This window comes from Primulina tabacum, chromosome 8 (genome assembly GCF_025594145.1).
Source record: "Primulina tabacum isolate GXHZ01 chromosome 8, ASM2559414v2, whole genome shotgun sequence".
NCBI classification, from domain to species: Eukaryota; Viridiplantae; Streptophyta; class Magnoliopsida; order Lamiales; family Gesneriaceae; genus Primulina; species Primulina tabacum.
Window position 1 is genome coordinate 8,109,078 of NC_134557.1, and position 21,322 is coordinate 8,130,399.

General features: G+C 34.4%; 1 long non-coding RNA gene and 1 pseudogene across 1 annotated transcript; one reads left to right on the forward strand and one right to left on the reverse strand.

Annotated features, from left to right (window-relative positions):
• Positions 1-1,141: 1,141 nt before the first annotated feature.
• LOC142554533 (protein SUPPRESSOR OF K(+) TRANSPORT GROWTH DEFECT 1-like) lies at positions 1,142-15,233 on the reverse strand (annotated as a pseudogene).
• Positions 15,234-20,391: 5,158 nt separating this feature from the next.
• Positions 20,392-21,270, forward strand: LOC142554500 (uncharacterized). The gene is made up of 2 exons (XR_012822199.1): positions 20,392-20,440; positions 20,987-21,270. It is a non-coding gene; the product is annotated as an uncharacterized LOC142554500 (long non-coding RNA).
• Positions 21,271-21,322: the final 52 nt, after the last annotated feature.

Below are 21,322 nucleotides of genomic sequence, written 5' to 3' on the forward strand. Positions count from 1 at the left end.
TCTTCATACAATTCCAATGCAACTGGCATTGCACATACACCATAAATATTTGTATACAAAACTAATTACAAGCAACATGAGAAGCGTAGGGCTCAATTTCCTACAAAAAAAATGGCAATCGTCATGTAATCTATATGGCACGAAGATGTTTTGTCGTTTGAACCCTATCAAACACAACATAAACACAATCAACCTTCCCCGCCGAACTCTTTTGCGAATCTTTCTTGCACTTCAAGATCGGATTTGCTGACAGTTGGTCTCTGTCTCTCTAGAACCTTATTAATCAATCATAATTAAGAAGTGTTACTGATTTACTAATTTCAATTTGGGGAAAGATCATGAATACTTCATGTGCATACAGAGTAACTCATTGTTCCATACACCCACAGAATAAGTTCCCATACATAACATCAGTCACGTGTGGCTTAAATCTTCTCTGCTAAATGATACCAATTATTAAGTTTATCCTATCGGCAACTAACCCCATGTAGCATCGAAGATAGTTATTGTGTTAAATTTCCTTTCAACTCACTTGTACTACGAATATTAATTCAAGGAGTCATCGTTATCTGTCGTCCATAACTCGGCCACCATTTCCGGCCATAAGCTAGATATAGAGACTCTTCTCTCCACTCTCGCATCATTTTATTCTCAGTTAATCTAATATTTAGTATTTACTCAATTCTCATAGAATCAAGCAATAGTGTACTCTTCACTTCTGCATTAATTTCAATTCTTTCACATGGATTAAATTCAAAGAGCATATCATCTCCTGTAAAAGGTAAGTAAATCATGTTCTATCTTCATCAAAAAAGGAAACATGGCGGCCCCAACCTCACTGAAGGGTTGGGGATATAAAGGTACACTTCTTAAATATCTTAACATAAATGGTACGACCATGAATTCAAACTGCTGACACAATTCCATGACAAAGATGCATATTTATTCGCTTTTGACAAATTTTTAGAAGATAACATGAGAGTCAATCAACTTTTGCCGTGACTTATCATACATTCCAGATTGGCTTATTAAAGGAAAAAATAGGCCACCAGTTCGCACAAAAAATTGGAAACAGAGATGCATCGAGCAGACAAAGGGAGGGAGCACATTTGGTGATATTCATGTCTCCACAACAATCATATGTATGAAACAAAATTCAAATTGCAGTCCCGGTAAAGAATTTTTTTTTTACATTACACGCCTCTCTCTGGCAACAACAATAAAAAATCTTTCAAAAGCATTATATCCAGAAATAAAGTAAAACAAAAGATTGAACTCAGGCCTATTTAACCATATCACAAGAAGAACAATTGGAGATGAGCTTTCAAATCGAAAGACTTCCCAGATGGAGATGACACACATATCTTCTCATAAAGTTGCAAAACAGAAAAACAAAGATATAACTCCCACAACTTCCCACAACATAACTATCTGCTTTTGCAGCAGCAATTCTGTTTTGATACGTCTGGAAGCTTCACTATCATTTCCTTCTCCGCACTGGCCACATAGGGAATTTATTTCATCAAAAAATATAATGGAGGGAGCACCTTCACGAGCCATCTGGAAGAGATTAGAAACCAGCTATTCACTTTCACCCATCCACTTTGAAACCAAGTCCGAAGAAGAAACACTGCGAAAGAACAGCAGTTGGCACTCGCCAACTTCATGGCCTAAGTACTTGATATTTGAAAAAGATGAATAAATGTAGAAACTAAAAACAGTCTTAATAACAATAGTTTCCTCTTGAAGAATGATAACAAATTTTTGAAGAAATATAGCACATCTCATAGCCGAAATATTCATGAGACGAAAGCATATAGAAGAGTGTGAAACCCCGATTTTTTTCAGGAGATAAGAATTTTGATGATAAACCTAAATTTTGGGATAAATAAACCAAGATCTAAGATTTGATATGATACTGATACCAGATAAAGATATAATATTTGATATGATATTGATATCAGATAAAGATCTAAGATTTGATATGATAATTATCCTAGATTTAAAGTTTGATTCAAATTTCAAACACAAGGATAATACACGATCAGGATAGCAGCCAACCCCTATAAATAGGAGAGCCATGCCATTAGAAATTCACACCTCCATATTTTTGAAATTTTCTCTCTAGTTCTCCCAAGGAATTTTAGAGACTTTGCTCTCTTAGTGTACCGAGTATCGAAGCTCTGAAGCAGTCCAGATCCAGGCTCAGTTTCGAAATCCTATCATAACCAGATCTCTTTTTTTCGAATTATTCAAGGTAAGTGGGTTTTTGTTATACTATAATTTGCACACTTGTCCTTCGTAAGTGCGCTTTTGTTATGTATTTTCTTTCGTAAGTGATTTTTTGTTTGCCACACTTGTTCTTTGAGTGTGCTTGCGTTTACAGAAATTATAATTTGTGTACGAATCTTACTTCAGTTTTTGAAAGTTCGTTCGAGCATAATTCCTTGTTCATGATATATTTTCTTCAAGATTTGTCAAGTTATTATGTTCAAAGCACTGTTAGGATTCGATTGGATATGGGAAAGGATTTCCGAACTATGACCCTTATACGGTGGGATGGTAACCGTTGTACGGCCTCACTCCATAGAGGAATTAACATATTGGACATGGCCTCACTCCTTAGAGGATTAACATATAGGAGACTCATATCAGGAAACCATGGAAATGAGATTACTTTCAGTGCTATATGAGTATGCTAAACAAGTATGATATGTGATGACATGTTATGATTATGAAATATGAATATTCGTTATTTTTCAAGTTACGATATGCTATGTAAAATTTGAATTCAAGTATATGTATATGTTGTTTCATGTCTCGAACGGCCTCCACTTGCTGAGTATTTCCCAAAATACTCACCCCTTACTTCCTCTCCACCCAGATAAGAACGAAGAGCAAATGGATGAAGATGAGCAAGAGAAATTTTGGGGATGGTAGAAGATCCCGAGTTATTCCAGAAGTTTTAAAGTTTAGTTAGTTTATCGCTTCCGCACTATTAAAACATTTTTAATCGGTTTATTTTGGTATTTAAGTTGTAAAGACGATTTTTTTTAGTTGATTATGAAAAATAAACTGGTTTTGGTATATACAGTACTACGAGGCTTGTTGTTTGACGATTATGTGATTGTTGAGCAACGCCGATGTCGACTAATCTCGGTCTCGGGACGTGACATTTAAGTGGTATCAGAGCCGCCAGGTTCATAATCCAGTTGAGGAAAATTTTACCAAAAGAAGAAAATAAAAATCGGACAGATTTTTGCAAAAGAGCTAATGCAGTCCCCTCCGGAACGGCCCAACGAGTAATATTCAACACAAAGTCGTGAGGCATGGTCTGAAAACACGAAATTCCTTCGTTTAGGCATCTGAAATCACGTATTTCCATTTTAGAAAAGTTTCATATATCCTATAACTTTCTGAAGAAAATTCCAAATTCGATTATGTCAACTGTTCTGGAACCATCTCGACGTATTCTTTCAATCCATATGTTTATCTTTAGACTTTCCATTTTTGGAAAATCTCTCGAAAAATCTCGTTCAACGCGTTTCTTGTAGTGCTTATCGGATTTTTATGGAATTGATTAAGGAAACAATTAGTATTGACTTATATTGTTGGGATTGTACCTATCAAAGATAAGTTGACTTAAGCTTCTGACTTAAGATGAAATATTTGATTTGGGGAAGACATATTATTTATGGAAAAAAAACAAGTATGGAAAACTGAAATAAGAGTTATACTAAGTTTTGAATATTCCAATATGGAAGTTGATTTTGGGTAATGTGTAAACATTAATTTGGGTTCTTAAGAATGTTAAGCGTTAACTTTAAATATGTATGATTTTGGGTTATCTTGTTTAAATGAATTGGGAGACAAATTAAGGTTTAATAATTAATATTATTTTGGGATAACTAGCAGATTACGATCTTATACGAATAAAATAAGTTATGAGATATTGCTGGATATTGAGGAAGGTACAGCATAATAAGTTTTGAATTTTGTTACGGTACTAAGAATGATTCAAGGAGAAAGACATTCAATAAAAATAGTTGTGTTGGAGCTCTCTAAGATCATTGTCTTGTTGAAGTAAGATTTAGCACAAGAATTAATTGAGGATTAATTTCATTCATACAAGGTTGAATAAGATTTTATTTTATGACGATTGATTTATAATTTTTGGGATTTAAATCAATAGGCTATAGATTCATATTGAGTTAAGTTCTAAGATTTTATATGAGTTTTAAGTTCTGAGATGATAATCGTGATAATTTCAAGATAAAATAAAATCAGTATCTATTCGCATATATTCCGTGCCGACTCGATTCCAAGCACTTTGGTAGATTTCGACGTCATCATATGGATGGATTGGTTATCTAAGAGCAGTGCAATAGCAGATTGCTGGAGTAAGAATTTCAAACTCCGAACCGCGAACCAAGAGGAAACTTGCAACCACAATGGTGGTAGTGCTACCTGATGAGGGCAATGATTTTTTTCAATTACAGAGATGCGTCAAAGAAAGGTCTAAGATATGTGCTCGTGCAAGAAGGAAGAGTAATTTACTTTGCATCAAGGCAATTGGAACTGTATAAGTAAAACTACCCAACTCGCGACCTTGAGTTAGCCGCAAGTAGTTTTTACATTAATGAAGCATTACCTTTACGACGCCAAGTGTGTGATCTTCACTGACCATCAGAGCCTCGAGTATTTGTTCACGTGGAAAGAATTGAACATGAGGTAGAGACGATGGATTGAATTATTAAAAGATTGTGAGGTAACAATAAGCTACCATTCAGGCAAGACGTATGAGGTAGCTGACGCTTTAAGTTGGAAAAAAAAACATTGGTAAGACGATTCTAGCCTCACTATCGGTACGCCGTGATTTGAGAAATCGTTAAGCAAAACCAGTTTTATGGTCTTGATGGGAAATTAAGATTTGGTATGAGAAAAAGAAAAGAAAATTTGATACTAGAGTTTATGTGAAATGATCAATTAGAATTTTGATTTTTAAGATAATACTTTTGAGGTTTACTTAAGGTTGATCGTATTGGGTTATAGTTTGACTTTTGGGAATTTTACATTACTACAAGCATTGGGATAGGAAACAATATTAATTGGGATCAAGCTTATGCATTATATGGTTGATATAAAATTTAAGAAATGCTTTTTGGGATTTATATTGGATTGATTATGAGACTAATCTTTATATTAAATGTTCAATGGAAAAGTTGCTATTGATTTTTGGATTTCAGTTAGAGTTGCATCATTGGGTACATTTGGATTCAAAATGTTTTTATTTGGGTTTTCCTCTCTCATAAGACAAATAGTTTATCAATTATGATTATGAGATATGTAAATATTGGGTTACAGTAAGTTGTTGTAGATTCAATGATTCTAATAATTCTGGTTCAATAGGAGTATTATAATTGGGTGTAGCAATTGAAGTAATAATAAGAAAATATTGTGTTAAAAGTATAATTCAGAGTATGAGTAAGTCAACACTTTAGTATTAAGATGTCTGAAAAGAATCGCTGGGATATGATTTAGGAATTTTAGACGATTTTCTAATCATACTGAAAGAGAAGTCACTTGGGAACTAGAATGCAAAATACGCGAGCAATACCCGTACCTCTTCTTAGACCAAGCCAACCCAAGTTTCGAGGACGAAACTTTCCCTAAGGTGGGAGGGATGTGAAACCCCGATTTTTTTCAGGAGATAAGAATTTTGATGATAAACCTAAATTTTGGGATAAATAAACCAAGATCTAAGATTTGATATGATACTGATACTAGATAAAGATCTAAGATTTGATATGATAATTATCCTAGATTTAAAGTTTGATTCAAATTTCAAACACAAGGATAATACACGATCAGGATAGCAGCCAACCCCTATAAATAGGAGAGTCATGCCATTAGAAATTCACACCTCCATATTTTTGAAATTTTCTCTCTAGTACTCCCTAGGAATTTTAGAGACTTGGCTCTCTTAGTGTGCCGAGTATCGAAGCTCTGAAGCAGTTCAGATCCAGGCTCAGTTTCGAAATCCTATCATAACCAGATCTCTTTTTTTCGAATTATTCAAGGTAAGTGGGTTTTTGTTATACTATAATTTGCACACTTGTCCTTCGTAAGTGCGCTTTCGTTATGTATTTTCTTTCGTAAGTGAGTTTTTGTTTGCCACACTTGTTCTTTGAGTGTGCTTGCGTTTTGAAAGGAATATTTTATTCCTTTATTATTTTGTTAAATTGATATTATCAATTTAAAATTTTGCCTTTCTAGATTATCAAATATTGCTTGATTTAATTCTAAATGATAATATCTTGGTTTACTTATTTCTAGATTATGAGATCTTTCTTGATTTATTTTTAGATGATAAGAACTTGATTGATTTATATCTAGATATTATATGATTTGTTTTTAATATAATTTTTATATCTAACATATTTTATTCTTGTTTAAAAGAGTTTTTTATCTAATGAAAATCTTGTTTCCATATTTTGTAGGACTCTTCTATGGAATAACTTTTAGGTCAAATCATGGATTTAAATATGGATAGCCATATAGCCGTACATGGGACTTTGAGAGTGCTTTGTAGAGAGAGAGAGAAGAAGGGCTTTAGAGAGAAAAGAGGCTTTTTGTGGAGAGAGGCGTTTGGTGTGTTGGACTAGGGAGATTTTCACATAGAAGAAATTAGAAGAGTCCAACATATATTTGCTCTACGTTTTTGTGTGATCAGTTGATCACTTTACAGCGTATGAGAGCTGCTGGATTTTTCTGAACACACAGAGAGTTCAGATATTGAAGATTTTCGTGTTGAAGATTTTGTGTGATTGATTCACATATACCGTGTTGCTGATTGGTGTTGACAACGCTCAAGAACAACACTGACGCAGAGTGTTGATCGAAGAGTGGTTGTGTTTGTTTTAAGCAATACGTTTTTATTTTATGCATCTAGTTTTTATGTGGTTTATTTTGATGCATTTTTAATTCCTTGGAGTGTCAAGGAATTTGGTTTTGTTTTCTCACTAGTATTGTTTTGGTGTAAACGATTTACATAATTTTTCTAGTGAATTTTTTTTTGCCATGAGGCATCGCACAAGTATTTGTACTTGTGCATAATTTAATCCGAGTATTTATTTAGTAAAGTTATATCCGTGTTAAATAATAAATTTCCGCTGCTGTGGTTTGTGCAGTGTTGACAACACCGAGCACAACACCCAATTCTAATATACCAGTTTTTTAATATTTATTTCCTGTTACTTTATGCGCAATAATTCTTTCAAGTAGTATCAGAGCCAACGCTTGATACACTAAGTGATTGATTCTGGTTTATTGTTGTTTTTGTTTGCAGGAAATTTTACATAATCCCAATGGACGTACTGTCTACAAACACTGCTGATTTGAAGGAAAAATGCTGGCTGCAAGTCAACCCGCACGGTGTTGCCTCTGGTGTTGCAACACCGGGCCGCAACAGCACTTCAAAATCCTTGTGTCTCAATGCTAAATCTCACAATGACTCAGGTAATCATGAAATCCAGGATACTGATTCTGATGAACTCACCTTTGAAAGTGTGCAGGCTATGTATGAAGAGCTATACGAAGATTGGATCAAAAGAAATAAAATAAATTCAATCCTCTCTAAGGATAATATTGATCTGAAAGAATCTGTGTCTCGACTTGAAGTTGTGCTTAGCAAGAAGGATCTTGAACTGTGCAAAGTCAAGGATGAGCTTGAGAAGGCCTCAAAATCTGTCATTACTGCCATAAGCATGGGCACATCAAACCCTTCTGCTACAAACTCAGAGTCGACTACCTGAATTGGCAATCAAATCGGGTGTTGCATAAGGTGTTGCACAACACCAAGCACAACACCTCAGTCAAGCAATCTTCCACAAGGAAAATATGGGTACCCAAAACTGTTATTCGATGCAATGTCATTTATACGTCTTTTAAAACTAACATTGCAGGTGCATGGTACTTTGACAGTGGGTGCTCACACCACATGACCGGATCTAAAGAACACCTCACAGATTATGTTGAAGTAAAAAGTGGGCGTGTAACCTATGGTGGTGGTGCCAAACGAAGAATTGTAGGCAAAGGAACCCTGAATGTTGACGGACTTCCTGAACTTCATAATGTTCTACACGTTGAAGGACTTAACTCAAACTTAATAAGCATAAGTCAACTTTGTGACAATGATTTACATGTTAAGTTCAATAAAAATAATTGTGAAGTTTTTAATGATGTCAATGTTTGTGTAATGTCAGTTACTCGTTCTGCTGACAATTGCTATCAATTGGGAGAAGGTGATGGTTGCCTAAGTGCCAAGGTGAGTGATTTAGACCTATGGCATCAAAAACTAGGACATGTGAGCTTCAAGACTTTGAAGAATCTGTGTAAGTTTGATGCTGTGAGAGGTATGCCAAATTTGAGTTCAATTAATCCTTATATCTGTGGACCGTGTCAGAAAGGTAAACAAACCCGTGTTGCGCACCCGGTGTTGCAACACTTTGGGACAACACGGTGCCTTGAACTCTTGCATGTGGATCTAATGGGTCCGATGGAAATTGAGAGCTTGGGTGGTAAGAAATATTCGTTTGTTTGTGTTGATGATTTTTCACATTTTACTTGGGTAAGTTTTCTTAGAGAAAAATCTGATACATTTGAATGCTTTTAAGAAGTTGCATGCTAGGATAACAAATCTGTATAATATGAGGGTGGTTAAAATAAGAACCGATCATGGTGAGGAGTTCGAAAATTCTCATTTTATTTCTTTGTGCCATAAGAAAGGTATCACTCATGAATATTCATCTTCGAAGACCCCTCAAAAATTCGGCATAGCTGAAAGGAAAAATCGAACCCTCCAAGAAATGGCTCGGGTCATGCTTAGTTCTAAGAATGTGTCAAAATGTTTTTGGACCGAAGCTTTAAATACGGCATGTCACATTTCCAACCGTGTTTATTTAAGGAGTGGTTCTACAATGACCTCATATGAGATTATCATGGGAAGAAAACCAAACCTTAAATATTTTCATATTTTTGGATGTGTAGGTTATGTGTTGAATGATACAGATCATCTAGCTAAATTTGATTCCAAAAATGATAAATGTCTTTTTCTTGGATACTCTACTAATGGTCGTGCTTATCGTGTATTTAATCTGAGAACTAGGACTACAATGGAATCAATTAACGTTGTGTTTGATGATCTTGCAGATCAGACAGTTAAAACACCGGAGGATGATGTAGAAGAATTGCTGGATATAAGTGAGGCACTGAACAGAAACAGTGTTGAGTCTGGTGTTGAGACCAGTGAAGCAACACCAAGCACAACACCGCCTCTGAACCAACCAGAAACTGTGGATAATGATAACGATGATAATGATGGTTTGGTGATCAATTGTGAAAAAGAAATTCCCAGCAAGATTCAGAAGAATCATCCATCATCGCAAATCATTGGTGAATTACATGATAATGTGCAAACAAGAAATAAAGAAAAGGTGGACAACCGCAAAATGATTGGTTTAATCTGCATGAGCTCCACGTTTTCTCAGGTAAGTCACTCGTGTTTTGTGTCCAAATTGAACCCAAGAATATTAATGATGCACTAAAAGATGAATTCTGGGTCAATGCAATGCATGAAAAACTTGAACAATTTGTGCGCAATGATGTATGGGATTTAATGCCTAGACTTTTAAATACCAATGTTATTGGAACAAAATGGATTTTCAAGAATAAAATAGATGAATCTGGTAACATTGTTTGGAACAAAGCTCGGTTGGTAGCTCAAGGGTATACACAGGTTGAGGGGGAGGATTTTGATGAAACCTTCGCTCCTGTAGCCCGAATTGAGTCAGTCCGACTGATGCTTGGCATAGCATGTCATATGCACATCAAATTGTATCAAATGGATGTAAAAAGTGCTTTCTTAAATGGAATTCTGAATGAGGAGACCTGTGTTAGTCAACCTAAAGGATTTGAAGATCCCCACCACTTGGACCATGTCTACAAATTGAAGAAGGCTTTGTATGGACTGAAACAGGCTCCAAGGACATAGTATGATAGGTTGGCCGAATACTTGATAAACCTGGGCTTCAAACGAGGTGAGGTTGACAAAATCCTTTTCATTCAAAAACTGAATCTGATATTTTGATCTGTCAAGTATATGTAGATGATATTATGTTTGGTTCTTCATCTGAAATACTTGTGAATAACTTTGTGGATTGCATGTCATCACAGTTCAAAATGAGCATGGTAGGAGAACTAAATTTCTTTCTTGGATTACAAGTTAAGTAATTTCATGATGGTATATTGTGATAACTCAAGTGTTATAGACATTTTTAAGAATCATGTTACACACTCTCGAACAAAACACATAGACATAAGACGTCACTTTATTCGAGATTTGGTTGAAAAAGGCATAATTCGACTGGAATTTGTTAGGACTGAGAATCAACTGGCTGATATATTCACGAAACCTTTGGACTTTGAGAGATCTTCCAATCTTCGGAAGTCTCTCAGCATGTGCGTACAATAATCACACACACATGTTGTCATTGGTGTTGCCAACACCGGTGACAACACCATTTTTGCATGTCTATTTTTAGGATGTTAGGCATACTGCATAATCATAACCATCCTATTTATTTGTGTAATGTCTGAACAGTGAAGGCAATTTCTGAAAGGTACTCTCTGAGTGTTCATACTTCCAATCAAATGTTGAGGAATAAATTATGCTCAATCCAAGACATCGAGTAGTTGAGGATATTCATGGAAATCGTGATCTTGTCTAATGTGAAAATGTGACTTGGAAAATGTGAGCATAAGGAGAAAAACAGAAAAGAGGTAAATAAAAAATTGTTTAGAAGAAAATAGAAAAAGCTACCTAGAGGAGTCCATTGAAGACCGTTCTTCTAGTGTGGGAGCTACCACTTCTAAGTAAAAATAGTAATGGAAAAAGCTACCTAGGGGAGTCCTCTGAAGACCGTTCTTCTAGTGTAGGAGCTACCATTTCTGAATCAAAAGAAAATTTTATGGAAGTTTGACTAAAACTCAGTGGTGTTGCCAGGAGGTGTTGCCAACACCAAGTTCTGACACAGCATAGTTTATACATTGCCTGACATTTTGATAATTCATCATATTGGAGGCATATTTAGGACATGCATATTGATTTTTGTTTAGTGAATTTATCATGTGCAGTGACATATCAGTGTTGACCTACGACAGTTGATTACCTAGATTTTGAATTTATGTGTATACTTGTGTCAGTGAGTTATAATCGACGTGAGTTTAACTGGATATTCTTTTGAAATCGTCATAACACGAGTTTGAATCAATTTTACTGTTTGATTTTGGGATAGAACCGTAATTAGTGTTTTGGGTAAATTTGGAAATATTACCTTAAATGTGCGGATATTTCGGAGCTGAATGATTGAATCGATTTTTTGTGTAAGAGTAAATATGTTTTGTTATCGTTAAATGCCTGTTAATTACTCTTGCTTATTTTCACTTGCTCTAGCATCTTTTCTTACTCTCGTGATTTGTTTGTGCGTTTTTGTGCGTAACTCCTGATATACCTTTATAATTTTTTCTCACAATTTACATGTGGCTGAAGGTACTGCTGATGTTGAGTCCGATGTTGTCAACACCGCTGAATACATTGACTCTTTTGATTATGATGTGAGTCATTCTGTCTCCACCAAGTTCTACACTGAAGCTGCCTTGGTCGTATGGCTTCTCTATGTGAATAGAGAATTTATTGAAAAGAAGAACATTGACATGGAGACGTATGGCCAACAAAATTTGACGACATTCTTCAAAGATCGATGACAGCTTGCTACGGTCAGCACTACTATCCCTTATTCCAGATGACTAGTGTTGGAGTTTTACTGTAACCTCATCTCAAGTGTTGAAGATGAGCGATCAGTTAAGTTTGGGAAAATTTTTCTGCGGAATTAGATGTTCAATTTCTCCCCGAATGTGATCAATGAATTTTACAATACCCCCGCGGTTGAAGAAGATGAAATTTATGAGGCTATTTTTTTCTTGATCTTTGGGATACTGGAGTTACAGGGGTTTCTCAAAGAAGATGACGAGATTCTTTTTGATGCCCAAATTGAGTTTGGTTTACAACAGATTCAAAAAGCCAAATGACTCATTGTTTATTAAGAAGAACAAGTGGCTAAGTAGATGCTGCTTTTGGAAGTTGGCTTACATTCTGGCCAAAAAGGGGGAGTAGGAGAACCAAAAATGACACACATACTATGGATGGTGCTATGGATGGTCTGAGACTCATGAGCTTACGGACACAGAAGAAGATAAAGGATGAATAATTATGCTCTGTCTGTAATGCTGTTTTTGGGTTGCTCTTATATCTGTTTGCGTGATTATTGAATTTTTATTTCGCATGTCTTCTTATGTTTTCAGGTGTTCTAACGATGGTGTTGACAACACTGTCAACAATACCAGTGCTCTAACATGTTTAATTCAGGGGGATATGAACTTTGATTCAGGGGGAGATACACTCTAATGCAGGGGGAGCTTAACTGACTGCGATGCTTACCAAGATTATCATTTTTGGATGTTTTGTCCAGAAAGGCAAAAAGGGGAGATTGAAAGGAATATTTTATTCCTTTATTATTTTGTTAAATTGATATTATCAATTTAAAATTTTGCCTTTCTAGATTATCAAATATTGCTTGATTTAATTATAAATGATAATATCTTGGTTTACTTATTTCTAGATTATGAGATCTTTCTTGATTTATTTTTAGATGATAAGAACTTGATTGATTTATATCTAGATATTATATGATTTGTTTTTAATATAATTTTTATCTCTAACATATTTTATTCTTGTTTAAAAGAGTTTTTTATCTAATGAAAATCTTGTTTCCATATTTTGTAGGACTCAAGACTATGGAATAACTTTTAGGTCAAATCATGGATTTAAATATGGATAGCCATATAGCCGTACATGGGGCTTTGAGAGTGCTTTGTAGAGAGGGAGAGAAGAAGGGCTTTAGAGAGAAAAGAGGCTTTTTGTGGAGAGAGGCGTTTGGTGTGTTGGACTAGGGAGATTTTCACATAGAAGAAATTAGAAGAGTCCAACATATATTTGCTCTACGTTTTTGTGTGATCGGTTGATCACTTTACAGCGTATGAGAGCTGCTGGATTTTTCTGAACACACAGAGAGTTCAGATATTGAAGATTTTCGTGTTGAAGATTTTGTGTGATTGATTCACATATACCGTGTTGCTGATTGGTGTTGACAACGCTCAAGAACAACACTGACGCGGAGTGTTGATCGAAGAAGTGGTTGTGTTTGTTTTAAGCAATACGTTTTTATTTTATGCATCTAGTTTTTATGTGGTTTATTTTGATGCATTTTTAATTCCTTGGAGTGTCAAGGAATTTGGTTTTGTTTTCTCACTAGTATTGTTTTGGTGTAAACGATTTACATAATTTTTCTAGTAAATTTTTTTTTGCCATGAGGCATCGCACAAGTATTCGTACTTGTGCATAATTTAAATCTGATATTAATTTATTAAAGTTATATTTGTGTGTTAATACTTAATTTCCGCTGCATGTTGTGTGCTCGTGTTAACAACACCAGAGCACAACACTAACTTCTGATACACACATTATAATATTTCAATTAATTTCCTGTACGTTTATGAGCAATAATTCCTTTCACGTTTAAAGAAATTATAATTTGTGTACGAATCTTCCTTCAGTTTTTGAAAGTTCGTTCGAGCATAATTCCTTGTTCATGATATATTTTCCTTCAAGATTTGTCAAGTTATTATGTTCAAAGCACTGTTAGGATTCGATTGGATATGGGAAAGGATTTCCGAACTATGACCCTTATATGGTGGGATGGTAACCGTTGTACGGCCTCACTCCATAGAGGATTAACATATTGGACATGGCCTCACTCCTTAGAGGATTAACATATAGGAGACTCACATCAGGAAACCATGAAAATGAGAGTGCTAAATAAGTATGCTAAACAAGTATGATATGTGATGACATGTTGTGATTATGAAATATGAATATTCGTTATTTTTCAAGTTACGATATGCTATGTAAAATTTGAATTCAAGTATATGTATATGTTGTTTCATGTCTCGAACGGCCTCCACTTGCTGAGTATTTCCCAAAATAATCACCCATTACTTCCTCTCCACCCAGATAAGAACAAAGAGCAAATGGATAAAGATGAGCAAGAGAAATTTTGGGGATGGTAGAAGATCCCGAGTTATTCCAGAAGTTTTAAAGTTTAGTTTAAGTTTATTGCTTCCGCACTATTAAAACATTTTTAATCAGTTTATTTTGGTATTTAAGTTGTAAAGACGATTTTTTTTTGTTGATTATAAAAAATAAACTGGTTTTTATATATATTGTACTACGAGGCTTGTTGTTTGACGATTATGTGATTGTTGAGCAGCGCCGATGTCGACTAACCCCGGTCTCGGGGCGTGACAAAGAGAGAAACCAATTTTACGTATAATAGTATCCTGTTGATTACTGCCCTGTTGATTTTTAAAATTTCATTAAACCGCAACGTGAGACTCAACTCCAATCATTGACCATAAAATTACTACCACAAGGCAATCAACTTCAACACATACCAAATATCTTCCATCTGTACCGACAAAAAGTTGCACGCATCGCTCAATCAAAATAAACTTATCAAGGAAAGGAAATCATACCCGTAAAGAATTGGGGGAACTTCACTGGAAGAATCACCGCCTCCTGCAACGCCTGCTTAGCACTCTCCAAACCCGCGACATCGCTCCACTTAACATTGGGTTTCTCCCTAATTCAAGCCAGACCGAAGCTTCTCATTATCCCCATCCTCCCCATCATTGCCATCCTTGGGCTTCGTCTTGGGTCGGGTCGCCACAGCAGCATCGCCGTTCGATGCTGGACCCGACCCACCCTCGTCGAGCACAGCCCGCCGCAAGCACGTGAACTTCTGCGTGATGGCCTCCTTAATTTTAGGATTTTCTCGTACTTCAAATGGTTCTTGAAGTACTCCAAAGCGTTCGTATATAAAGCGGAGGCTTTGGCATTGTGCCCGGCATTGTCCTCCACCACTGCCTGCCGTACGTATTCGATTGGGTCGATAGATACGCTGAAAATGTAGGCTCGATTTTACACGATATAAGTGTAGAATTTCATTTATCAACACACCTTCAGGGAGTGTCCGAGGTAAGTGCTTTGCCAATATCATGGATTCGATTTTTTCTATCAACACTATCTCGTATGATATAACTTGTAATTTGACAATATTATGGGTCCGATTTTTTCTACCAACAATGTCTCGTATGTTGTAACTTGTACGGTGTTTTCCTAGTACAATTTACATGATTAGCAAGATTTTATGCGATACTACGTTAACTCAGAAGTTTACCAAATCTGCAGCGAAACATAATTTGTGAAGAAATTGTTTTATGTTAATCATTCGTAATAATTGAAAGATAATATAAGGGATAACAAAGTTGAGAACGTGGACATTTAGTACGACTTCTTAAATTTCATTTCGGTTTGGTAGTATTTACTGGTTCGGGATAAACACAACTCTTATTTAATTTCCCTATTGTACCCCTGTAACTGTACATAGGAGGTTTCTTCTTTTTTACCTGAAGTACAAATCTCTGAACTATCCTCTCACTCAGCGTTTGTCCTTGGCATTTATATGTGAAAGAAAGGTAAGGAACTGGGTTATAAATAAATCTTATACCAATTTATGCTACCAAATTATCATTCTTCCACCTATTCTTATATTGTCATTGCTTATTTAATTTCCTTTTCTCTATTTTTTTATACATTTATTTTACCTTAATTATATTATTTGATTTTTTTATAATTATATAATAAAATATATATTTTCAAAAATACAATAAATTAAAAACAAAGCTATTTATGTAAGGGAGAGATCTCAAAATATAACTAACTTTTGGCGAAACTTTTTTTAAAATTCTAAAATTACCCTTTCATACATTTTCCTCTAATATATATAATTTTATTTCATAAAAACTTATGTGAGATGGCCTCGTTGATCAATTTTGTAATACGAATATTCTATTTTGATCACTCATAAAAAATATTATTTTTTATTGTAAATATGAACATGATTAACATGTCCCACGAATTCACAAGATACCTAGTCATTATATTTTTGGATTTGACTCTTTCACACAGAGAAAAATGAATGTATTTTATTTATTCAATCTTTATTTAATTGTATTTTTATTAGTATAATAGATCGTGTTTAAATTTTCATATTCATCATTATAGAAATATTATTCTACTAAATCTCATATCATATTTAATTTTGTAAGTACCATTACAAAATCAAAATTTGAGAAACAAAATATATGCAATATATAATATTCATGTATTACATTACATACATGACATTTGTGCTCTGTTAGTAAATTATTAAAGTTGAGAAGTTACAGCAATTAATTTTGGTGTCATTGTATGTTTTTTGATAAACAAAAAATACAAATCTTCTCAAATTAAAAAAAAATACATTTTATTTAATAAAAAAATCAAAAACTTTGGTAAGGTTTTTTAATATTCATAAATTGTCCGTACACCAATATATTAATACAAGTGTCAGATTTTTAATGCAAAATGTTTGTCTTAGTGCATAGGGCATCTATTTCCTAAACATAATTTGCATGTTCTCAAACCCCATAACTAGAACAATTTATTTATTTTTTAAATTTATTATCTTAAAATTACAGTTTAGTTTATTACTAATTTTCACAATTACTATATGTTTCTCATGTAAATATAATCAAATCAAATTGTAATATGTAAAAATTTCAAAATAAGTATGACACAACACTAATTTTTATAGTTATGATATCACCTCTGTTTAAGTATAAATTAAATGAAAACAAATATAAAAAATTGTATAAACATGTAACGCGTGCAACGAAACAGTCATTTATATAATGAGTTAAATCCAAACAGAGCCTGTTAAAACGACTTTAACATGTAAAAAATGAAGAACATTATTTTAATTATCAAATGATTATTTTTATGCAAAAAAAAATGTATTATATATTTAAGCAAATGTCAACCTTTGTGATGCAGACAAAATGCAAATAATATGCTACCGTCCATTTTATAATATGCTACGATACTTTGTTGAAGGAAAAAATATTGACAATATTTCCTTATATTAATTGATGGTACAAGATTTTTTTTCACCACGAATTTATATGTGCTGTAATTTGATATATAAAAAAAATCAAATTACTCTCACATTAATTCTTTTGTGGGGACCCGGACGCTATTCATCTTCTTAATCGTCATTGGGATAAATGGATCAATTAATTAATATGGGTCTAATTTTTTTTTTTAAAATTTGCGGAACGTAATGTAATTCAATCTAATATACATATCAGTATAAAAGCACAAGTCTTGTACAACAAACATCAAACTCAAACTCAAACTAAGGTTCAACAACTAAATGTCAAGTGCTGAATCCTATCTACAGCAACGTCAAAGTCCGTAGTCTCCACTCTAATCACGATCTCTCATCATCTCCTCGACCCTGATCCTGTCCCACCTGTTGCCATGCACACATACAAACACGACAACAGCCGGATAACTCTGGTGAGAATAAAATCCCAGTATAAGCAATGTATACATGCGATGCATAAAATCATATACAAAAGCATAAACCATGTATTAAGAACATGAATCATAATTTATGACACATTAGTGAATATAGATAAAACTCTCTAACTCGTCATCTCCGACTCGACTCATCTCTAATCTAGGGATCCCGGTTCCTGGACATTAACACATATATCGAATCTCAGCGATATGAGTCGATCCGCCCCTAAGCATTATCGATATAAGTCAATAATCCAGTGTCTTGGCATATCCGCCAAAGCTATCCTATGACAATGTGCAATGGGCCAATGACCACTCTATCACTGTCTGGCCCTTCTGTCAATGACTCTCGCTCAATAGCTATCGGCTATTCTCTACTTTCTATAAATCAATAGATTAATCATATCAATGTCAAACAATTGCAATAAAATAAAGTATGTGGTTTTAGGGAAACTAGAGTCCAATCTGACTCAAGTTAATCTCCCGGTTAACATCGACTTATACCTTTCGTTCGTAGTCTCGGTCTGAAGAATTGAAAATTCTGAATTCCAGACTGTCTCTGTCAATCTGAAACGACATATCGAGAATAGTAATATCAACAGTTCATTCCCAATTCAATACTAAATCCGATAAATCTGAATCTAATTCAAAATTAACAGCATAACGGCACAATCCCGATATCCCCGTCAATACAATATCAACAGATATCAATTACAAATCATAACCAATATCCGATACAATCCAGAATCAGTCAATAATCCAAATCTGTTCAATTTCCAATTAATATAATCAGAAAATCATAAAAATTCCATGATCAATCTGTTCTTCGATTTGACTTCGATTCTACGATGTCTAACATATCAAGAATACCATATAATGATCAAATAATAATTCCTCCAATATCATAATTTCAAATGATAACAGAACTCAATAAAACTTACGTCCAGTTGTAGCTGTTGACAAGAGGAGTACAGAACCGTGCTCGAATCAAACTTCGGATTATCGGTGCATGCAAAATCAAATATTTAAACTTGGAGAAACTTGGAGGAATTGCTGTGAATCTTTCGGTTTTCTTCCCTGAAAAGTCTTGGGGAAATGATAATTTTATATATCAAATGTATGACAAGTGTCCCACTCAAGTTCCAATATTATCACTTTAGCCCCTGAATTCTCCACTATTTGCAATTCAGCCCTCAATAACTCTTTTAATTCCATTTCAATCCTAATTAATTACAAAAACCATGGAATCTAATTCAACATTCCAAAATTCATAAATTAAATAATCTCGGATTAAAATGATAAAATCTCGGGCCTTACATCTTTAATGTTGTATTTGAAGTGAATGATTTACAATCTATGATTTCAAATGTATTTCAGAGAAAATCCAAATATCTTGTTATGAAAGCAATCAAAACATGACGCTTAGACAGATATACGGTTTAAAAGATTTGAATTATACAATTACTACATATTATAACTTTTTGGTAAAAGCAGCTTCATGTTGTCATACATTTTGGTTTTTATGATACAATGCTACTTGTTTCTTGCTATAATTCTTAGATGTGTCCATCACAGTTATAAATATAATTATATCAATTCCATCACTTTCCATAAATTTGTATACAAATCACAAATTCGATTCTCTTGACAAGATCAGTATGTTTTAAAAATACAACAATTAATCCCAAAAATAACGAGGTTTTTTTTAACTATCTTTACAGTCTTTGTGTGTGCAGATTGTAACTTAGAGGAATGATACTACATACACAACCATATTTGTATATCAATTTATACTACATATTAAATATAAAATTCCGCGATATAATGGTTGTAAATATCGTTGTAACAATATATTAGTTGTATTTTTAGCATTATTCAACTTAAATAAGGATCGTATGACTTCCTAAAGATAAATATTTCATTTTATATACATACATATATTATATACATACATATAGCTTCATTTTTTAAATAAAATAATCTATAAATAAATTGGACTTGATGGAGCAAGATAAAAGCACTAGAATTTTCATTTAATATGAAAACATATTGTTAGAGCCCAGCCCAAGTGAATCCCAAGCCCAGCCCAAAGTTAAAGATTAAGTTAAAAAAAAGGATAAACGTAAAATTCTTTTCTCTCTCCTCGTCTTCATCTCCCGACCGAGATCTGCGTTTTATTTGTTTTTAAATTTCGAAGCTTTGACCGCCCGTAACTCCACCGTCGGTCAGCGATTTTAGAAAGTAAGCATAGTTTTGGAATCCTCTCGACGAGAGCTACGTTTTCGTACCCATATTGAAGTGTTTCTCGACACTTTTCCAAAACCCGTCTTCCATTTCTCCGTCAAATTGCCGCCCGTACGTCGTCGGAATTCGGAAATTGATTGAGAGGTTTTGTTCCCTATGTCGTAGGCTTCATTTTGGTATATATATTGAGGTACAAATCATGATTCCAGCAAGGTTGTTGTATTTTTGGGTTAAATTTGGTACCAATATTGATATTTGTTGTATTATTGATTGTAGGTGAATTATTGAGTATATTCGAGGTATTTATCGACTTTTTCAGAATTTAGTTTGCTGAGTTTTGAATTTTCAGATTTATAAATTGGGATATTTCGACTTTTGAGCTGTACATGCGCTAGTCGGACACCGTTAAGATGTTGTAAATTTAAATTATAAGTTCTGGAAATTTAGTGTGAATTATTTAACTAAGATAGGAATTGATGTGCAATAAATAATTTTGCCACAGGATTGGTGTTTCGAGAAATATTTAAGATATTTTGTGGTAAATTAAAGTCAGTTGAGGTATGCATGAACTGTTTTATTATGACGTCTATATGATATGAAATGACGTTAAGTACTTTGTAATGAGTTGTGGCGTGCCTTTTGTGCTTCTGTGAATACGTGATTGCATTCATGCATTTATTTGAGTTGATACTATTAGTGCATAGCATTTCGAGCCTTGACTCCTTTGATTGCTATTGATATTGATCTATCGAGTTGTTGCAGTCATCGATGGAGCGGGTGGGTAGGATTAGCAATCCTGATGACTTGCATGAGGACTGAGCGGGTCGCTCCCGTACCCTCGATGCTACGTGCATGGATGAGCGGCGGCATGATATTACGTTGCTGTAGTCCTGGCACGGGTGGCCACTGTTCTTGTTGCTGATGCGTTTCATTTGGACTCCGCTTTGGTATCCATTATTTTGTTGTTACCGACACGCATTGCATTGCATTTTACTTGATTTTATTTCATGTCAGTTATATTTGTCGTAATATTACTGGTTCGTCGTACTGGGGCCCGACCCCTCGTTTCTTTTTATGCTGTGGTTGTTTTTGATGCCATAGCAGGTTATCCAGGAGGATTTGACGCGTCTGGTGGAGCGTCAGGTAGTGGTGCCCAATCGTCGAGTCATGGTTGAGAGTTCCCAGATATATATATACTATATTATGGAGTTATACATTTACCGGGGAGATGTCCCGTGTAGCTGTACTGTTATTTTTACGATGTTTTGTATTGATAGTTGTGTGATCGAGCCTTGCCGGCTCTATATGTGTTTAGTCCTGGCCAGTGCGGCTATAGGGTTGTGAATTGATGTTATGACTTTATTTCGAGTATATAAATGTTGTTTGTGTGGTTTGGAAATTTTTGGGATGTCCTACTTACGTGAAGGTCATGTCGAAATT